Source organism: Rhinolophus sinicus, linkage group LG04 (genome assembly GCF_036562045.2).
Source record: "Rhinolophus sinicus isolate RSC01 linkage group LG04, ASM3656204v1, whole genome shotgun sequence".
NCBI classification, from domain to species: Eukaryota; Metazoa; Chordata; class Mammalia; order Chiroptera; family Rhinolophidae; genus Rhinolophus; species Rhinolophus sinicus.
The window spans coordinates 84,725,899-84,748,286 of record NC_133754.1 but is presented as its reverse complement, the minus strand read 5'-3'; the positions used below and the strand labels follow the sequence as shown (position 1 = coordinate 84,748,286).

Genomic DNA, 22,388 nt, shown 5'->3' with positions numbered 1-22,388 from the left:
ACATAATGGTAACTGAGAAAATATTTTTGCATAAAAAATTATCAGCATTTATAGATTCAACTAGTAATTCTTTTAAAAATGACTATCTTAGAATTAGTAATAAGTTTAAAACAACTTCCTCTAACCTTTTTCTTTTCATTCAGTGACTATTCTTTGAAATACAAGTATCATCCATATATCATGACATCAGAGGGCTATAACAGTTGAGATGATTTATAGACAGATTTAGATGCATAGAATATGTATACACACACATATTTTTTTTATATATACATATTTATATTTTTGTATATTTCACACTAAGTTAACTACCCTTGCCTAAGTCTGCATCACTGTGGAGCAGTAACCTTGTAGAAATAAAGGGCTTATTCTAATTTCTTCTTGTACTTTAGATCTTAATGTCAAACTTAGTACTATTTATTTTCTACTATGGTGCTAGACATTGTGATTCAAATTCACACAAAGGATTGAGAATTTTATAAAAAAAAACACCTCAAAATATGAATTTAGTTTACAGTGGCGCTAGGCTAGTAGCATTTCAGGCCCATCACAAGCAAACAGAACCCTACCATAAATCCAGGCTTCAAGTTACAAGACACACAAGAAAACAAAGCACCATGAATTCACACAACAGATTGAGATTTGCAGAGTCTTTAAATATTGGGCTTATCATATTCAGAATATAAAATATGTGTAACTTAGACTAACTAGAGCAAGACACTTTAGAAGTGTCCAAACATATCTAAAGAAAAATTAAACTTTAGTGAAGGAGTTTAACAACAGATTAGACACTGAAAAATAGATCTAAAGAAATTATCCACATGAAGCAAGCAGAGTGAAGCAAAGAGGAAAAATATGAAACAGGTAAAAATTAGTGTAAGAAAGTAACATTTGTACAGATTTTCAGAAGGAGAGAAGAAATGCGTCAGAGGTTATCTTTGAATAATGGATGAGAATTTTTTACAATTTATGAAACATCAATTCACAGTTAAAAAATGATCTCTTGGTCATGTGTAAAAATTGCACCCCAAGACAGCAAAATGCATTCTTTTGAGGTACATTGGAACACTTAAAATTTTCTATTTTAATTTGAGTATTTAGTTCATTTATACTTATAGTTACTGATATATTTGGATTTATTTCTAATACAGTTTTTGTGTACCCTTTCTATTCTTTCTTGCCTTCATTTGGTTATTTTTTCTCATGCCGTACTAGTGGGAGAGGGCGACAGAATACAAAATATCTTTCAAAAATAAGGGCTAAATACATTTGTCAGATAAACAAAAGTAGTTGGCTACCAGTAGATCATTAAACTCCTAAAGGTGTACTTCAGTCAAAAAAGAAATCCCAAATTTAAGGTCTGAAATACAAGAAGAAAAAACAAAGAAGGTGATATATATGTAAGTAATTCTAAATAATAATAACAATAAATAATAATAATGTCTTATAGGATTGATTAAATGTATTTTAATCAATTAATCATTAATAATTTAATCATTAAAATGTATTTTAATCCTATAAGACATTATTATTATTATTATTATTATTATTATTATTTAGAATTAGTTGTGCTCTGGAAAATAATAGGCTATTTTCCAGAGCACAACTAAAATGAGAATAGCAAAAGGTTGAAAGTAAAAGGGAAAAAATATATCAGATAAATGTGAATCAAAAGAAATCAGAAAAAAAGTCTGAAAGGCATTATTAGAAATAAAAAAAAAAATTGTCAGGAAAATATAGCAATTCTAAACTGGCATGGACCAAATAACATGGATTCAAAATATACAAAGCAAAAATTTACAGAAATGCCAAAAAAAAAAAAAATCTATCATTGTAGTGAGATATTTAACATAATTGATGAGTCAAGCAAACAAATTAGAAACTTTGTTATACCTAATGAACAATTTGACCGAATAGACATTTTTATTTCATCTGAATAACTTCAAATACATTCTTTTCAAACATACACATTTATAAAAATTGATTACAAAATTAGCCAAAAAGCACAAATCTGAACAAACTTCAGCAGAACTCAGAACATGTTTCTGATTATACTACAATGAAGTTAGAGGCTAATAACTGAAAATTAGGTAGAAAGACCCCATGTGTTCGGAAATTAAGAAACTTCTTAATCATGGGTCAAAGAAAACAATTTTTCAAAACTGCACACTGAATAAAACAGGATGAAGATTATTAGAGGAAAATAACATTTAAAAAATTGATATTTAATAAGGTAAGCTTACTATGTTAAGATATTAGAAAATGAATGAGAAAAAAATGAAAACTAAGATAAAAGATGAAATTAATAAACAGTAGAGAGGGTCCACAAAGTCAAACACTGGTTCTTAAATGACTAATAAATCTTGTCAAGGATTTTTTTTAATTTTTTTCAAGTGGAGAAAAGACCTTAGTACTAAAAATGGAGATAACTATAGATGCTGCAAAGATTAAAGATTTTTATAAAGGTTATTATGAACAACTTCATGGCAACAAATTTGAAAACTTAGGAAATGAGCAAATTCCTAAAAACTGCTTTTAAAATCAGTGAAAGGGAGAAAAGAAAATAATCATTAAAGAAAGTGATTTCTATTTTTAAAATCTCCCCAGAAAGAAAGCAACAAGCCCAGACCATTTCTCAGGAGAGTGCTAAACGTTCAGAAAGCAAATTTAATCTTACACAAATTATTCCAAAGTATAGAAAAAAAGGGAACAAACTCCAACTCAATTTCAAGAGACTAGAATAACAAAAGTAAAATCTCAATCATGAACACACATTTGAAAAACCCAAAACAAAATAGTAAAATAAATTCAGCAATGAATAGGAAAGAAAAGATATCATAATCAAGTTGAGTTTATTTTAGGAAGGCAAGAGTGGTTAAACGATGGGGAAAAATCAAAGCACGCAGACAAAAAAGTTTGATGAAATTCAAGTCATTTATAATTTAAAAAAATACAAAACGAACAAAACAGAAACACTCGTAGATACTGAGAACAAATTCATGTTTTACTACATAGGAGAGGAGCTGGGGGGCTGGGTCAGAAAGGTAAGGGGATTAAGAAGTACAATTTGGTAGTTTTTATGAAAGAGTTGGGGATGTAAAGTACAGAATGAGGTATATAGTCAATAATGCTGTAAAAATTATAGTGTCAGATGGGTACTAGAGTTATCAGGGGGATCACTTAATAAATAATATAAATGTCTAACCACTAAACTGTATACCTGAAACTAATATAAAACAATATTGAATGTCAACTACAATTAAAAAAAAAGTCATGGGATATATATTATTGCATAGGGAATAGAGTTAATATTGTAATAACCACAGAGATAGATAATAGACTTATTGGGGTTACCACTTGGTGAGGTATTATATATAAATGTCTAATCACTATGTTTTATACACCTGAAAGTAATAAAAAAACTAAATTAATACAATACTAGAAAACTTCGAATAGAATTTCTTTAACCTAATAAATGACATTGACAAAAACCTATAGCAAACATGTTCCTTTATGGTGAATCATTAAGTCATTTCCTTTAAGATGATAAGACAATTTATTTTCAGCATTACACTGGGAGCCTAGCCTGTGCAATATTTCAAGAAAAAGAATTATAAAAGCTGTTGGGATTGAAAATTCACACTAAGGTAATCTCCAATGAATCACATCCTCTCTTTGAGTGTGGGTAGAAACTGAGACTTGCTTCTAGCAAATAAAATATGGCAAAAGTGGGTTGTAGTCACTCCCTTGGTTGGGTTATGTTTTGGGCAAAAGTGATGGACTTAGTCTTGTGATTACATTACCCTATGAGAGCCTCCTTGGTAGCCGATGGGGTGAGTATTCAACTGCCATGTTGTGAGAAGTCTTGTGAATGGGCCATGTGGAAAGGAACTGTGGGGCTGCTAGGAACTGAGGGCAACCCCCAGCAGATGGCCAGCAACAAAATGGGGACCTCAGTTCTATGGCTTCAATTAACTGATTTCTACCAAGGACCATGTGATCTTGGAAGAGGACCATAAGCTCTAAAAATTACCACAGCCCAGCTGACACCTTGATTTCAGCCTTGTGAGACCCTGAGCAGGGTACCCACCTTAGTGACCCATAGAAACTGGGAGATGATAAGTGTTATGTTGTTTTAAGCCACTAAGTTTGAGGTAGTTTGTTAGGCACCAATAGATAACTAATACAGATAGAAAGAACTCTCATTATTAAAGAGTCTATGTAGAAAAAAAAAATCTATACATTTCAAGAATTAATAGGAGAATTTAGCAAGTTTGCAGTTGCATTTCTATACCAGCAACAAACCAATAAAATATAATTTCAAAGATACCATTTATAGTGGCATCAAAAAATATAAGTGGATACAATCTTAATGAAAAATATGTAAGAATTTAATGAAGAAAATGTTTTAAAATTAATGAAACATAGTAAGTAATAAAAAATATTCAAATAAATGAATAAGAAGTTCGTGGATAACAAGACTCAATATCATAAAGATACTAATTGTTTCCAAAATTTATCTATAGGTTTAATGCAGTTTCATTCAACGTGCCAACAGATTTTTCATGGAACTTCACAAATTTATGGTAAAATCGTAAAGGAAAACAAAGAACCCAACAAGAGTCAAAATACTGTAGAAAAAGAAGAAAAAATGAGGTAAGGAAGTTGCCTTCACTTGCAAGATATCAAGATTTATTTTAAAGCTATAATAAGTAGACAGCAGGATATTGCACATAGAAATAGTTAAATAGATTGATGGAACAGAATAGGGAACACAGAAATAAACACATTAGTATATGGAAACTTGATACAAGACAAAGTTGGCTTAGCAGCTCAATGGGAAAAGACTGGATATTCAATAAATGTTGGCATAATTGGTTATTTCTATGAAGGAAAAAAAACTAGGTTTTCTAATACACACTGTATAAAATATCCAATTCAGTTGGATTTAAAACTTACATGAGAAAGATAAAATTTAAAACACTTAAAACAAAAATACATAAGAATATGGCTCTGATGTAGGCAAAGATTTAAGAAATCAAAAACACAATCACTAAGGAAAAGATTAATAAGTATGACTATGTTAAAATTTAGAACTTTTAATCAAAAAAGACAGCACCAAGAGTGAAAATACAAGCATGAAACACAGAAAAGGTAAATGTCCACATATAATCGCCAAATGATTAGTATATAGAATATATAAAGAACTCCTAAAAATCAAGTAGAAGAAAACAAACAACCAAAAAGAATATGGGAGAAATGACATAAACAGGAATCCCATAGAAGAAAATTATAAATGGCTGATGACTTTATAAAAGAATGGCAGGGAAATGCAAATTAAGAACATATTGAGATAACATTTGAACACTCTTAAGATAGGAGAAAATTAAAAGTTAGGCAATATCACTTATCCGTTGTTGGTGGGAGTATAAAATGGCAACAACTTTCATAATTACATGTTTATAATATATATTATATACAGATGACATGTATATACAGATACATGAAACAATTACATATTTTAATATTTATATATAACTATATAATATAAACATATGATTGTGTATATATAATATATTTATATAAGTATACCGAGGGTGCCAAAAAATGTATATAGGTGGACACTTTGGTCAGCGTTGCTCAAGAAGTAGTTTGCCATAATCAGAAGTGTCTGGATGCTGATGGTAACCACTTTGAGCACCTCTTGTAATTGCAGAAGTCAAACGTGACTTGTATTCATCTTTTGTTATTGGTATATATTGAGTATTACAATTTTAATACAGTTTTCCTTTCTTAAAATATGTATACATTTTTGGCACTATATATATATATATATATATATATATATATATATATATATATATATATATACACACACACACACACACACACACACACACACACACACACACATAACCTTATGAACATTCAGTTCTGCTCTTGGAGCATATACCGAAAGAAACCCTTGCAGATAGGTGCTGGGAGACATGTACAAAAAAGTTCAAAGTAGTGAAAAATCATGGGAGAAAGTACCCATCACTTGGAGAGCTGATAAATAAATTGTGGTTTATTCATGCATTGGAACACTATACAGAAATGAAAATGATTCAAATAGAACTATACACATCAACATAGATGAATTTCAGAAACAATGTTCAGTGAAAAATAAGTTGCAGAAAAATGCATGGAATATTATACCATTTATATACAAAGTTCAAAAACCAAATTTTGAATATATTGCATAGAGCAATAAATGTGATTATAAAGAAAAGCATGGGAATGCTGCGTTTCAGGGAGGCAGGGGAGAGAGGCGATGGGGTTGAGAGGGAAACGGAGCTTCAGCCCTACTGACATTCTGTTTCTCAAGTTGCATGGTAGGTTCACAGGGGCCATTTTATTATGCTTTAAAAAATTATATTACAGATATTCCTTTGTATGTAACAACATTTCATAATATTTTTTAACATGAACAGAAATGTGTATATAACTAGAAGATATGCAGTTAGCCATAGTTTTGAAAGATGGTGATACCTCCACAGTTGAGACCTTGTCAAAAACATTCTTTATTTGGCCAGTTACACGCTTGATTGTAAAGAATGTATTAGCCTTAGATTCTTGCCTTGTTACTATTTTTAAAATTGCTCTAAAACTTGCTTGAGTAATCAGCTTTAAATTATGCAAATAAAGACAACAAAACCCTCTTAATCTTAAGGTTGCTTTTAAAACCCATGCTTTTATACATGTATGCAGATTGACTATTTTTTTTTTTTATGCTGTAGGTCTACCTTTATTGACATATTGTTACATGGAAAAAGGGTACATACATTTATGTATAATAATCAGATTGACTATTAAATTAGGAAGATTTCATTCTAAGTAACCAAATCTTAAGGGGTTGAAGAAAACCTGCTTTGTAAAACATATTAATTCCAGGACTAAGCAGTTTCTGAACACAGCATGATTAACTGTGCCTTTTAATATCTCCTTGAACTAAAATATTAGTGATGGTGGCAGAGGAGGGAAATAGCTTATATTAGGAAAAGCAAACAGCTGCTGGAATATGCTGTGACTTAGAGCTGCTTTTAAAAAATCTTGTTAACTGTAAAAGAAAAGAAGGACTAATATTTTCTAAGATCTCAGCAGCATCTTTATGAAGAATGAAATATGGGTGCTCCTCTTGAATGTAGTACAGAATTTAGAAAACAGAGATGGTATCAGGAATAGGACCCCTAAGAGGGAGCATTTCATGTATCTGATGGTGATTTACCTTTACCAATTTTAATTCTGACAAATGGAATGTTTCTGTCTTGACTTTTTTTTTTAATTTAAATTTTTAAAAAAATTTTTATTGAGGAATATTGGGGAACCGTGTGTTTTTTCTGGACCCATCAGCTCCAAGTCAAGTCGTTGTTTTCAATCTAGTTGTGGAGGGCACAGCTCACTGGCCTGTGTGGGAATCGAACCAGCAACATTGGTGTTATGAGCACCACGCCCTAACCAACTGAGCCAACCGACCGTTCCTGTCTTGCTTTTAAAATGAAACGCAACAGCCAGTCTAAAATAAATCGTTAGCTTTGCATGCTGTGCTATTTATTGAACAGTTCAGAGGGCCAGGAAGCCAAATGCTCTGACCTTCTTTTATTTTAATTTTTTCACTTGCCCGCTCCTGAACTGTTGACAACTCTACAGTGCCCTTCCTGTATTTTTCCCTCCTGTCTTCTCTGCTTTGGAGTCAGAAACTTTGATTCAAATCCCTGTGTTACCATGAGTTGTGATTGTGAGAACATGACAACCTCTCAGCCTATTTCCTCCTTTGTAAATGATGATTATAATTCCCATCTCACTGGATTTGTAGGCATTAGGACTGAAAGAGGCGGTGAATACTACAGTGGCTGGCACATACTACATATGTGCTTCGAAAATGACGTCAGGTTTCTTTCTCTGTTCTCCTTCCCAGACCCCCAGTGTCAGAAAGGACACAGAATGAGTCATTTTTTTCACAACTCAACGTTTACTTGGAAATGGCAGCTTGCTCCTTGTACAGTTTCAGATCTAGTTACCATTACCTCCCATCGGTGAAATGGAATATTTAATTTTTATGACATATATTCCTCATCCTCCAATATCCATAGACAGTCATTTCATCAGTATTTTCATCAGTATGTAGTGGACCCTTGCTTTCGTAGGCGGAAATGGGGAAAGGCAGAGGTTGGGATAGGAGGGTTTGCCCTTTGATGGCTCTGGGCTCAATGCTATACGTGACAGCTTACGCTCACTCCTATGGAGAAGGAGCCCAGCTCTGTCCAAATGAGCATTTGCCCTTAACGAATGTTTTTCTCTGTGGTCCACCTCAGTAAAAATAGATCTTCCCACAGCAAAAACAAATGATAATGACTGACACTTGTGCACTACTTTTATAGCATGTAAAGCGTTTTCACACTGATCACTCCTTCACACATTTGTCAAGCATGTCCTGAGCTCTGCTGTGAGCGAGGCCTCACGAGACACCTGAGTGTAAATGCACAGGTGATGTACACCCTGGCCTTGGGGTGTCACCTGAAATGTCACTTCCCCAGAAAAGCCTTCTCTTCTTGCTTTGCTAAGTAGTTCCTCCCTTCCTCCTGTCTAACACAGCTCCTCTGTTTCCTCTACAATTTTTCCCTATCCTGATTTCCTTAAGGGCGGAGGTTATGTCTGCTTCTGTCACTTCTGTGAAGCCTCGTGCTCAAGACCTAGCACCTTGCAAGGCCCCAAATAGGTGCTCAGTAAAACTGGTGAGTGAGTAGAAGACTGGACAAATGCTCAGGGAAAAGAGAAAGTTAAAGATGTCATTGCTATCCAGTGTGACGAGTGCCAAGGGAGAGAAATGGGTTGAGGGTATGAAAGAGAAGCATTTAATCAGCATGTGTCAGCTGGAGTCGTTACCTTCCTGCGAGAGAGCTGTCCCAAGCCGGCACTGTCTGGGAAGGGTTGGGGGGATCTGCCTAATTCTGGGGTGCAGAATTAGGAGGATCCTCTGCCCACAAAGAGAGATAAGCTGCATTCTCCAAAATCAGCTCTGTTCATAATAAAAATGATATCCTGGTCTCTATATGCCGTACTCTTTTAAATGGTTCAGACCTTGGGGATAGTTAATGTTTAGATGAAAAATTAGATAAAGAGGCACACTATTTATTGCCTTTCCTCAGACTTTTTAAGCTAAATACCCAGTTCTTATGTTATTCTTTTGTCTGCTCTCCTTATCACTTATAAAAATAGATTAAACTGACATGATCATAATTTAGGAAAATACTGTTTTTTTCTCTTTAGGAAAAGGAAACAGAAAAAAAGGCAAATGGCTTACTTATCATGGCACAGAATTAGAAATCCCAGTCTGTGGCTGCCAAAAAATGAGTAAATGGCCAAAAATAAAAATTATTTTATTAATTCTCTTCCTGGAATTCAGTATATTAGCGTGATAAAAGTTAGTATGTCTGAAAATAAAGGTATAAATGGCTGCAGAATGTAACATATGATCAAGTCACAACAGCCAAAAGGTGGAAACAACCCAAACATCTATCAGTGGATAAAAGCAGAAACAAAATGTGGTACATACGTCAATGAAATATTATTTAGCCTTAAGAAGAAGGAAGTTCTGACACCTAAGGATATTATGCTTAAGTGAGGTAAGCCAATCACGAAAGGACACATATTGTATGATTTCACTTACATGATGTACCTGGAACAGTGAAATTAATAGAGATGGAAAGTAGAATGGTGGCTGCCAGGGCGGAGGGGAGGAGGGAAGGGGGAGTTATTATTTAATGGTACGGAGTTTCTATTTGGCAAGATGAAAACTTCTGGGGATGAATAGTGGTGATTGTTGTACGACAATGTCAATGTACTTAATGCCACTGAACTGGACACTTAAAATAGTGAAATCTTAGGTTCTATATAGCTTACCACAACAGTATTGTTTTAGTACGATAAAGTCCAGACCACGTGTATAATAAAGATATTCAGTGGCTGAGGTCAGTCGTGGGGATCGTTTTGTTCATTCTAGTCCACAGGTGATTACCCTCATCTTCAACATGGTTGACGTCCTCAAAGCCACTACTGACAGGGTCCTTCTCAGCGGCTGGCCTGGTGCTGTGTGCGTCATGTATATTATCTCATTGAATTTTGGAACATCCTTTAAGGTAGGAGTTCTTCCCATTTACATGAATTGAATACATTTCCAGTACCCCTCAGGAATGGATTTTAGGAACAATTATATGGATAATCGGGAGTAAAGGGAATAGGAATTTCTTCATTTGGGTTCAGTGAGGTGTACTCATGGGATGACCACAAACATAGGAACTTTGGAGTGACAGTTAATGTTTAGATGAAAAATCATTAAAGAGTTTAAAGAGTGGAATAACAATGCAACCAAAGACTTTCTGAGGGCTCAGTAGGGTTATTTGGGACTGATTGAGGAGGGTAAATTAAAACCAGAAAGCTTAGTGGAGCAAATGTCACAATGAAAAAAGAATTTTCCAAATGGGATGGCAAGGGAGAAGTCATTTTTCCAGGGTCATTACGGGCATAAGGAAAATTGTTCCTCTAGACTCTAGGTCAGCTTGTAATAATCCAGGGGTTGGTGATTTAGGTAGGCCGCTGAGATCTGACTTTGAGTGTATCTCCATTCCCTACACCGTCACCAAGAGGGACCAGGGGAAAAAAGGAAGAAAAGGAGTTGGGTGTGCCATACCGTGTTTCCCTGAAAATAAGACCTCACCGGAAAATAAGCGCCAGCATGATTTTTCAGGATGACATCCCCTGAACATAAGCCGTAATGCATCTTTTGGAGCAAAACTTAATATAAGACCCAGTCTTATTTTCAGGGAAACACAGGTACTTCTGGCTGCTCAAAAATGCTTACATGGGAAGGGAGTTTGAAATGTTATCCTAAAATGAAGTATCTGATGTAGATGGATTGAATTTCACCTTGTGAAATAGCTCACTGCTATCCATTGCTGTGTAAAATCAAGAGAGTTAAATGAGATTAAGATCTTTATTAAACTTTCTGAGATATTAAGCGTGGTTAATTAAGGTATTGACATATTCAGCTATAAACTGGCACATACAGTCTTTGGTCACTTCTCTACCACAGCTGTTAGCCTAACTTGGAGGTGAAGGGCAAGCTAATAGGAGGCAGGAAGTAGGAAGCATGACGCATAGAATTCCCAAACTGAGAAAGACAAATACCTTTTTCTAACTCTCTCATTTTACAAGTGTGGAAACTTGAAGCCCAAGTATGTTGCCTGTGGTTTTACAGCTCATTAACGGCAGAGTTGAGACGAGAACCTCAGACCTCAGGCCAGGGACCCTTCCCACTATATTGCATTTCTCTTTTACATCCATCAGTAGCTTAAGCAGGTAAGAATTATTTTCTGAATGAACAACAATGAATTCCATAAACTCACAAGGTGAAAGAAGAGAAATAGAAGGTAAATTGTTTTTTAAAACATTTCAGCATTTTGTAAAAGCACACGGTTTAGATGAAAAGCAGTCCAGTATTAGGGGGAAATTCTGAATAAAAGTCAAATCTTCCGCAAAGCTTTGACGAGGAGGATGTGGTTTTTAACACGTACTATTAAAATTGTACTTCAGATGAAGCTTATTCTTATTTTTAATTAATGTTTTTTATCTTACTTTTGAAATAATTTTACATTTACAGAAAGTTGCAAATATAGTGGAAGTTTACGTATACCCTTCACCCAGCTTCCGCTAATGTTAACAACTTACATAACTGTAGTTCAATGATCAAAATCAGAAAATTGACATTGATACAATACTATCAGTTAAACTAGAGACCTTATTTGCGTTTCACCATTTCCCTCCCTAATGTCCTTTCTGTGTTCCAGGCTATGACCCAAGATCCCACACTGCATTTAGTTTCTGTCTCCTTAGTCTCCTCCAATCGGTGCCAGTTCCTCAGTTTTTCCTCATCTTTCATGGACTCTTTTGAGGGGTACAGGTAAGCTACTTTGTACAATGTCCCTCCGTTTGGGTTTGTCCAATGTTTTTCTAATTCTTGGCTGAGGTTACAGGTTTGGGGAAGAATACCACAGAGAGGAAGTGCCCTTCTCATTATTTCATATCAGGGGTAAATTATTGGTTTTCCCTTTGTAATGATAAATAACTTGAAGAAATAATTTGAGACTGTGCTGACATCATTTTTCTCCTCAAACTTTTGCCCACTGATTGTAGCATCCATCGGTGGACTTGCAGACAGCAATTATTACTGTAATGTTCTAATGGGGATTTTGTATTTTCCTTATTCCTCTACACTTATTAATTAGAATTCTTCTATAAGGCAGAGTTACCTCATTCTCCCCTACATTTATTTATTCAATTACTCATTTGTATCAGTATGGACTATGGATATTAAATTTGTTCTATGGGTTATAATCTAATACTATCATTTATTTTGTTGTTCAAGTTGTTCCAGCATTAGCCTTTGGGGGCTTCCTCAGATTGGCTCTTGTGTCCTTTTGACATGCCCTGGTCTTTTTAGAGGACTTCCTTGTTATCCTGTAACGCAAGATGCTCTAGGCTCATTTTGTCCCTGTCCCTGTCCTGTAATCAATCACTTCTCTAAGGAGCCCTGGTTTCTCTTCCTGGAGAATAACCCATAGGAACCAAGACGTGCACACTAAGTGAAAGAGAATTCTTTGGTGGTTGTAAAGCTTATGTGTCAGAAAAATTACCAACATAGGATCATGCAGTATTTTCAGTAATAATTTTGAAGCAAAACAACAAAATATATATGGGTTAGCTTTAAATAGTTTAAAATGTTCGATTTGCTCCAAGATGTGCTTTAGGCATGAATGCCAGATTATATCAAAGCTGGAAAAGTGCTTTTCCTTCCTAAAATGTTCCTTTATTATTATTATTATTTTTTTTTTGCTTTGCATGAAACTTTATTTAAAGGAATTAAAATTTTTTGCTGTAGTGTCTTTTTTTAATTTATTTTTTATTAGTTTCAGGTGTACAAAACAATGTAATAGTTAGACATTTATGATTTATATCCCTCACAAAGTGATAACGTCCCTCCCCCAATCTACTACATCGCAAACAGCCGTTACATTTCTACTGTCTCTATTCCTAATGCTGTACTCCACTTCTTGTGAGTAGATGTAGATATAGATATAGATAAAATTACAGTTCACATTCATTATTATTCAGCTTCAGCTTCAGGTGTACAGTGCAGTGGTCAGGCATCTACACCATCCATGAAGTGGTCGCCCTAATAAGACAAGTGTCCATCGAATACCCTACAAAATCTTTACAACATTATTGATTATATTCCCCAAAATGTCTTTCATATCCCCATGGCAATCAGGAATATTAATGTTCTCTTTTCAGTCTCATATCCTTCTATCTATAATATCAGACTAATTATATGTTATATTTTAAATAATAGAATGATAAAATATTCAGTCTCATTGATAATCAAAGATCTGCAAAGTTAGAAATAAGATTGCTGCCATCTTATGAGAATGTTAACAAACATTGAGAAGATTGGTAATATCCAATATTGCTAAGAGTGTGAGAAAGCCGGTCGTCTACAGCACCTTTTTGAGAGCAATTGCTAGTATCGACTGAAATGTTAAATTTACATTTGTCTGAGCAATTTTACTTCTAGAAATGGATCTATCAGAGATGCTCGTATAAGTATAAAAAGTGTGTGTGTGTGTGTGTGTATGACAGAGAGAGAGAGAGAGAGAGAGAGAGAGAGGCTGCATTTCTGGTACTAATGAAAAAATTCAGACAACTTAGAAGTCCATCAAGAGAGGGCTAGTTAAGTACTTTGACTATATCATGCCGTCTGGGGGGAGTCCTGGAAGTCTTCCTAGAAGAAGTGATGTTTAAGTTGTGCACTAAAGGATGCATAGGAATAATGCATGTGAAGTGTGTTTGTATACACACATGGTATGTGTGTGCCTGTTGGGAGTGAGGAGAGGACATCTAAGAAGAAGCTATAGCTCTAGCTTGAGGCAGGAAAGATGTGTTAAAGATTAAGAGAGAGTGATAGGGAGAGTAGCTCAAGACGGAACCCGAGCAGGAGGTGGGGATGGATCATGCAGAGCCTTGACAGGCATGTTGGGCTTTGTGCAGAGGACACTGCCTATCATGAGGTTCTGCACAGTTCAGCCCTCCGTTCCTCCAATGTGGACCACAGACTGGGATCCAAGTTCAGTTTGACCTCAAGTCATTTACTTATCTCACGCATAAGTGCTTCCAGAGGCCTCCTCTGCCCCTCCTTAAACACTGGGCTTTCCTCTGTCATTTCACCCACCATCTAGTTGTGTGTCAGTTTCCCCACCTTCACGATGAAGTCCTTGCAGCTTATTTCTCTTTTATCTCCATCTCTAGCACAGATGGACATTCAATCAATAGCTGTTGAATAAATGAAATAATTCCACTGATTACCTCTGGAACAGGGTCTTAACCTGGGGTCCTGGGCCTCATTCGGGAGGAGATGCGTCTGTGAATAGAGTTGGGGGTGGGGAAGTTTCTGTGAACATAGATAGGAAAAAAATTAATTCCTTATTTCCACTCTCCTCTAACTGAAAATTAGCATTTCCTTCAATTATGAAAATCACAATAAAAGTAATATTAGCAGTACTATGACTTTGTCACCCATAGAAGTCACAGCTATTTTCATATCATGTTAGAACTCTTACAAATATCTCAAAATATAATTTACGCTCATCACTACTTCAAAATTACAGTAATTACTAGAACTGCTACTAGATCCTGTTATTCAATGTGTCAATAAAAGAGTAAATCTTTTTATATTATGTTTTAAAAATATTTTGATAACTGCATCAAAATAATTGGCTTCCTTTATAATCCTATACATTTTACTGTATGTATTTAAAGACATTATTCTGAGAGGGAGTCCACAGGTTTCTCTGGATGGCCAAAGGAGCTCCTGGCACAGTGGTTCAGAACCCTGCCCCTGGAGCATAGCACGTACAAATATTTATACCACACACTCTATGATGAAGGATTGTAATGTAGTTGCAAGCGCCACAGCCCAACTCCCTTTCTGTCAAACAGGTGTCACTTTTTCCTCTCCCTGTCCCCCAATTCAGGCCATTTTGATCTCTTTCCAGTCTTGTGCTCATGTTTTCAATTCTTATTTCCATAAGAACTATTATTAAATATGAATACCCAAACTGACTTCTCTCTGAGCCTTAATCATGTATTAACAAAATCATCTATGTTTCTTCTTGTGTGTCCAACATTATCTTGAGTTTTCCATCTTTCTCCAGAAATTACCTCCTTTTCTCAATATCTCTTCTGTTTTCCCAAGAGCAAAATGCAACCAGCAACTTTGAGTGCTCTGTCTCTTAGCTTCTGCTAGTGAGACGACAAAACCTGTTAGCTCTCCTAGATCTTTGAATTCCAGTGTTGGTTTGTATAATGATTTACTTTAAAATACTTTAGGATTAACAATGCGATGTATGTGTGTATAAATTAACTTTAATCTACAGCCTACAGGCTCTTCCAGTTGCATACCCTAATTAGGCACCCACACCCTAGAGCGGGATTAGTTAGCATTTGAAGTCCCCTCTAAGTGGTAGTTACAGAAGCATTTCAAATTCATTATTGATTTACAAAGAAATGATATGATGTCTGGGATTTGCTTCAAAATAATCCAGGAGGAGGGGCAAATAGGTAGGGATATGGATGAAACAAGCTTGACATTGAGGTGGGAATTGTTGAAACTGAGTGATGTGTAATATGGGGGGGGGGTGTAATTAACATTCTCTATATTTTCTATATAGTTGAAACTTTCCATAGTAAAAAATTTTGAAGTATAATTCATATTTTTTATAATTGCCATAATTGTCAATTGTCATGTCAATTGTCGTAATTGCAATCTATACCAGAGAGGCTGTCTACATAACAGATTGAATATTGAATACGTGTCACCTACCTTACTTCCTGAAACCTCACTAAAATGACAGTGAAGGTATTTTTTTTAAAGGCATAAGAACATAAAGTTGGAGATAATTTGAGAAAAGATGAAAATTTTGGAGGCTGTATAGGCAATGGGTGAGTGATAGGAGTGAACAGACCCAAAAAATGGGACAAACCTGTTTCATACTACAGCATCCCCACCCCACCATCACCTGTAATTGACTACACCAGATTTATCTGGAAGTGAGGGTAGAAGAGGGTAGGTAAAATAGATTGATTGAAAATCTGTTTAAGAAGCAGGTAGATGCCTATATCACCTACCCTACCCTGGCAAAGGACTAGGGATTTGTTCCAGAAAAGGTAAAACAGAAGATTTGGACTGGAAGATACCAGGAAATGGTAAGAGACACTGTACTGCCAACAGAGGGATTAAATTAAAACTTTCTGAATGAATGTCTAAATCTCTCCTTTCAAAGTATTGAGATGTATCCGGTGCTATCAACTCCACCTTCCTGCCGAAATCTCACCTGGGAGCTTTTCACCTGCTCTGGACTGGTTGCCCTCTGCATAGGGCGAGGAGCTACCCACCTGGGACCTCTCTTTTCATCTTCCTAAGGAGACCTGTCTCTTTGGGAAGGAGACATTAGGTATGCTTTTTTCTTGTAGCCCACATCTTCCTTCTTAGTTTACTTCATCTTTTGGTGAAGCACATCCTCCAACAGCTTTTTGAGAAAGGGAGTATTGGTTAGCTCTTGCTATAATATGCTGCGTAACAACCAACCACAAAACTTAAGTGGGAATCTAGCCTTCAGCATGGGGACTGGATTCAATTGGCCTTCTTTTAGTAACCCTGACTGGTTATAAGAATCATCTGGGTTGCCTGTTAACAACAGATCCCTGGGACCCTCTCCAGACTTTCCAATTAGAGTCTCCAAGGCAGGGACAAATCTACTCAGGTAGTAGTTAACAGATCTACTCAGGTGATTCTCATACCTGGCAAGTACGAGAAACACTGCTATAAGGGTTGGTTCTGTAAACCCAGGTCTTGAAAATCTGCCTCAGGCAGGCATATTGGAGCCACTTACGGAGTTTGAGAGAACTACAAATGCTGCTCTTCCAGTGATGGAGGTGAGTCTTCGGAATCTGAAGTTCTAACAATCCTGCCTCCCCAAGGTGATTCTGAAATACAGCCAGGAGCCAGGGGACCTGTGCGTTAGCAGACAGTGCTACCAGTTAATTCAACTACTTATGTCTGTCATCACTTTCCACTGATTTTCATCTTTACTATGTTCAGGATACTCCCTGCTATTTACAAATCCACTGTGGGAGAGAAAGGTGGGTAAGTTATGATTCCTAGTTGTAACAGCTTCAGTCTGGCGTGAAAGACAGGTATACCAACGATTAGTTATAAGACAGTGCTAATCAGAGGTCAGTCAATTTGAACCCAACCTGATTAGGGTGTCTGTTGCTTTGAAACCTAGGGAGTTCCCCTGGTGAAATCTGAAACTGGCTCCCATACATGAAAGGCAAGGTGAAACCAAAGAAAGAGGCAGGTCACTGCAGATTGGTCAGTGGCAGGTTTACTAAGCAAAGAAACTTACTTACTTATGAGACTTGTCAGGGGCGGCTACTGATGAACAAATCTCTGTACCTGCTGCCAGAACCTTAGGAATTTATACAGAGGTCTTCATGGTGTTCACGCTCATATAGAGTGCAGATGGTCTAAACAACACATAACTCCCTCTAGGTTGTGTCCTTGAAGTAGTTCCTAGTGTGGCAACAGTGGGCAGAAAGTATATTCCAAGGACGGTGGGGGGAGGGGGGTGGGCAGGAGCCTGCAATTGCCTGGGTTCAGCCTGCAGGTCAATCAGCGTCACATCTTCTTGACGATCTTCAACAGTAGCCTTCCAATTGTCCCACATGTACTTATTGAGTGACTGTTTTGTGTTTGGTGCTGTGTAGATTAAACACTTGATGCTCCTCCAAATCCATATATGAATTTTGGGGACATGGGTTGATTTTTCGAGGGTTTACTTGTAAAGCAATCTGAATCGTGATGTCTGGTTCTGATACTGTGTTCTGGGCTTTTGGAAAATTACTTAACCATCTATCATCCATCTCTTTCTATCTCTGTCTCTCTCGCTCTCTCTTCCTCTCTCTCCATTTTACTGCTGGTGATATTTGGAAATCTCAGGGCATTTTCTTAAAATTTTATTTAAACTCATTATGGAATGTTACTGCCCCACTCGGAGGATGTTTGGAGCTATTTCTAGTCTGTTCTACTGTCTTCTTACATTAGTCTGTCTATCTATCTATCTATCTATCTATCTATCTATCTATCTATCTATCTATCTATCATCTATTCACATCCACTACATATAAAGCAATAGATACCTATATCTGTATCTACTCAATGTACAGATAAAGTGAGAGAGAAAGAGAGAGAATTTAAGGATACAACAAACATTCTTCTCTTGGACTTCAGAGCCAGGAAATTAAATGCTCCTTGGCCCAAAGGGACCAGAGCAGAAAGTCTAATTGCTTTCATTGCTGCTTCTCTCTTTGCTCATGTTGCATTTACTGTGGCTTCTCAATCCTATATTACAATCTCTTAGCTCAAAGATCCACCATTAGTTTACATTAATATCTTTGTCTCTTAGTTTACATTATTGAGAAAGATAAAATCGAATTGACCCATCTTGTCTCAGTTTGGGCAGAGTCTTTGTATTAATCCTCGTCATAAGCCCCTGGTCACACTATGAATTGTCCCTTTGGGTGAGGTGCCCTCTCCTGGTCTAATTAGCTATTGTGGAAGATGGGTGGGGTGCACATTAATTAGCATACTAGGCTGACTTTTTGAAAGCTGTGGATGGAACAATTTAAACTGAAGTCAGATTTGACAGAAAAATCACCGGATATATTGATTTCACAGCCTTAACTTCCCCACAGCCTATCTGAGAGACTTCAAGCAAATCATTCATTGTTGTTGAGTTTCACTTCCCTCATCTGTAAAATAGGTATGATCATACTTGTTACACAAGTTTGCTGTGAGGAGTAAATGAGATAAAAGAGTGAGCAGAGCATTGAGCATCTTACATGGCAGGCAGTCAATAGATAAAGAACTACAATTAACATCCAAACATAATGCTAAGTGATACAATAGTTAATCATCTTAACTCTTCAAACAAGAATGCTACTGTTTATTAAATCTGAATTTCCTGTTGGCCAAAAAGCTTTTGAGAAGTAGAGTTTTGTGTTTTCTAAATTTAACATTTATAGAGGACCCATTAGACGTAAAACTTAGGGAATAGGTCAGCCACTCTGGAGTGCAAAGTGAAGAGAAAGTGCCTGAAGAAGATGAAAGCCTGAATGAGAAGTGACAGTATCTAATGTGAATCAATTAGACTAATAATTTGAAAAGAGCTCAATAAAATATTTAATCAGATGCAGAATTGCCAAAACTCTGCCTTTCTGCCAATCCATCTTCTCTCTCTGGTTATCATGGCCTGCCTGCCCTCAGTGCAGCTGCCCTGGCTCCTCTCCCTACCAACGAACCAACTTGGTCTCGAACTTGTATACTTAACCTTGGAAGGAGCCAGTCTGGCTGCCTCAGTAATGATCTTAATCCCTATTGGCCAGAACCATCCTTTTAGGCCACTTCAGAGTCCTGTGTGGATGGGCTGCCTTCGGATCAGATTCTCTGATCCTTCTTGTCCATTTGTGATCAACCCTACCTCAACCAGTGCAGGGCAGCTTCCCTGAGCAGGGACTGTGGGCAGGTCAGTGTCATCTAGAAGTGGGTGGAAAATGCTATGTCTACCTGAAAGACACACTGAGCATACATATTTTTAAGAGAAATTGAGTCGTGGTATGCTTTTCTCATCATCCTTTGTTTTTTCTTCTTAAATTCTTTGGTGTTTCCACCCATCACCTATGGCAGAGTTTCCAATAAGCAATACGTAGATGCTTCTTGGCTTCACCCATAACTACCAAATCAGTGGCATGAAGAGTAGAGCTAAGAACTTGCTTCTTTTTTATTTTTATTTTCTGCAAAGTTCCTAAAATCTGTCTTGTTCATTTTCAATATCTAGTATGCTGGCTACCGTGTTTCCCCGAAAATAAGATGTACCCCCCAAATAAGCCCCAGTTAAGATCGACAGCCAGACGGATACATTTAGTACGTTATGACGATGTTCCAGAAGATGACCTGACTGTATTTGAATAAAGGTAGATTGTTGTACATGAAAACATAAGACATCCCCTGAAAATACACCCTAATGCGTCTTTTGGAGCAAAAATCAATATAAGACCAGGTCTTATTTTCAGGGAAGTACGGTATAAGACCCAGTCTTATTTTCGGGGAAACATGGTAGCAAAGTTAAAATTCAATAAATGTTTGATGAAAATATAACAGAATGATAAGATTTTCTTAAGCTATCACAATACATGAAAATCTCCACCTACTTTCTTGTCCTAAAAGATCTTCCTCATTTCAGGTCAGCTTTCTTGTATTCTTTTTTTTCTTTAATGTTTATTGGGGTGACAATGGTTAGTAAAGTTACATAGATTTCAAGTGTACAATTCTGTAATACATCACCTACATATCACCTTGTGTAAACAGTTCCGTCTTCTTGAGTCCCCCCACTTGGAGGACACTGAAGCTCAGCCCCACATACACTCAGCTTGCCCAGCACCCTTTCCCAGTCTTGCACCCAGCCCTGGTGGAGAAAGAATCAAACCCCCAGATTTCTCTCTCAGTCCCCACCATCCTTGCAAACACCTGCTCAGCACACTCAGGATGTAAGATCATCCTACAGGCTATCAGCACAGAGCAGGCTAAATCCGGATTCGGGGAGGAAGGACTCCCGTAATGGAAACATAATTTACTGGAGCATAGCCCTACCAGAAGAGACTAGCAGGAGAATTTGCATCTCCTCCTGAAGCATCACTTCCCTGTCTTCCCCAAGAACAATGAGGATAAATTTGCTTATACTATATGTACAACTAAAAGAGCCCAAAATAGATCACACAATTTCTCCAGTGATCTTTTTTTAAAAGTGTGAATAATCTTCTCTTTAACCCCCCACCCCCACCCCGAAAGTCTTCCATAGCCCTGCATTGGTTATATGTCAAATTTTATACCTTTGTACCTTTCCATGTGTTGTTCCTCCTGTTTGGAGCACCACCAGCTTCCTTCATTGGGAAACTCCCCTTCCATCCCCCAAAGACACCACTAAGCAGTTGGCTGCTCCCTGCAGAGCTGGCCTTGGCCTCCCCCCTTGCTCCCACAGGGCAGTGTGGCACAGCGTCAGTCAGCACACTACACTTAGGTCACCAACCCAGGAAGCCTGGCTCCAAGACAAGCTGTGTCACTGTGCGTAAATTATTTACTGCCTCTCTGCCGTAGTTCCCTCATTTGTAAAATTTGTCGCTACCCTGTACGCTTGTTCTGATGTGTTGTGTAATACAAATCGAGTTCTTAGAACAGTGCCTGGCACATAATAGGCATGAACTAAACATTAGCTCCTATTCATACATCTCTACTGTAGCCGTCAACATCGTATAAGCAAGGTTCAATGAGTTTCTCGTTGAACAACTACAAGATCCTGGGTTTTCTCTAAGTCAGTGGTAGAACTCAGCATAAAGAGAATCAGGGCAACTGCTTCTTACATCAGGGTTTCTAACTTTTCCTACCTTGTAGAGGTTGTGCTTGCTTTAAAACAAGGAGTCCTTCCATCCCCATTCATGACTGCATAAGCCATAATGTGTTTATAGGTGATCATGGATTTTTATTCTTTCTTGCAGGTAGGTATTTTCGTCAAACTATGGCATGCAGATGAATATGAGCTCCTTTGTAAGAATGACTCACATTTTAATAAGCTTGCTTAGGGGGTAGCCAGTTAGCTCGGTTGGTTAGAGTGTGGTGCTAATAACACCAAGGTTGCCGGTTTGATCCCCACATGGGCTACTGTGAGTGGTGCTCTCCTTTAAAAAAAGAAAAGCTTTCTTATTAAAAAAAAAAGTCCCGTCCCTTCTCTCCCCCTAGAGCATGAGCTAAGACGTAAAGTTGAGTCAAATTTATCACGTGCTTCTGACCTTCTGAGAAATAAACCCTGGGGCACAGGTTTTCAAGTTGTCTAGTTCCTGCAAAATTATAATGGGTACATTTGGTTTTAGAAGAACTGTCAGTTAAGGCAGCTTTTTTCCCTACACTATGACTAATAATGGCAGTTATTAAAATTGAAGCTAAAATACCTAGAATTAAAATTTTTGGCAGAACACACTGACATTCCCAAGTTTTGAACATTTTAAGTATATGCCTTGATGAAATGTTCAATTCTCAGATTTTAAAAGCAAGAGGTAGAAATAAGTGACAGAAATAAAAATTATATGACAAATGTAACTTCAATGCTTCTCCTCCAATAGATCGT

General features: G+C 36.8%; 1 long non-coding RNA gene across 2 annotated transcripts in view; it reads left to right on the top strand.

Annotated features, from left to right (window-relative positions):
* Positions 1–86: 86 nt before the first annotated feature.
* LOC109456928 (uncharacterized) overlaps positions 87–22,388 on the top strand; it is a 32,063-nt gene continuing 9,761 nt past the window's right edge. The window contains exons 1-5 of one of the 2 annotated variants that reach the window (XR_012495557.1): positions 87–3,647; positions 4,527–4,656; positions 10,043–10,178; positions 11,886–11,998; positions 16,434–16,604. This is a non-coding gene — a long non-coding RNA (uncharacterized LOC109456928). Of the gene's footprint in view, positions 3,648–4,526; positions 4,657–5,905; positions 8,775–9,309; positions 11,999–16,433; positions 16,605–22,388 lie in introns of those variants that run through there. The other variant, XR_012495558.1, reaches the window with a different exon arrangement.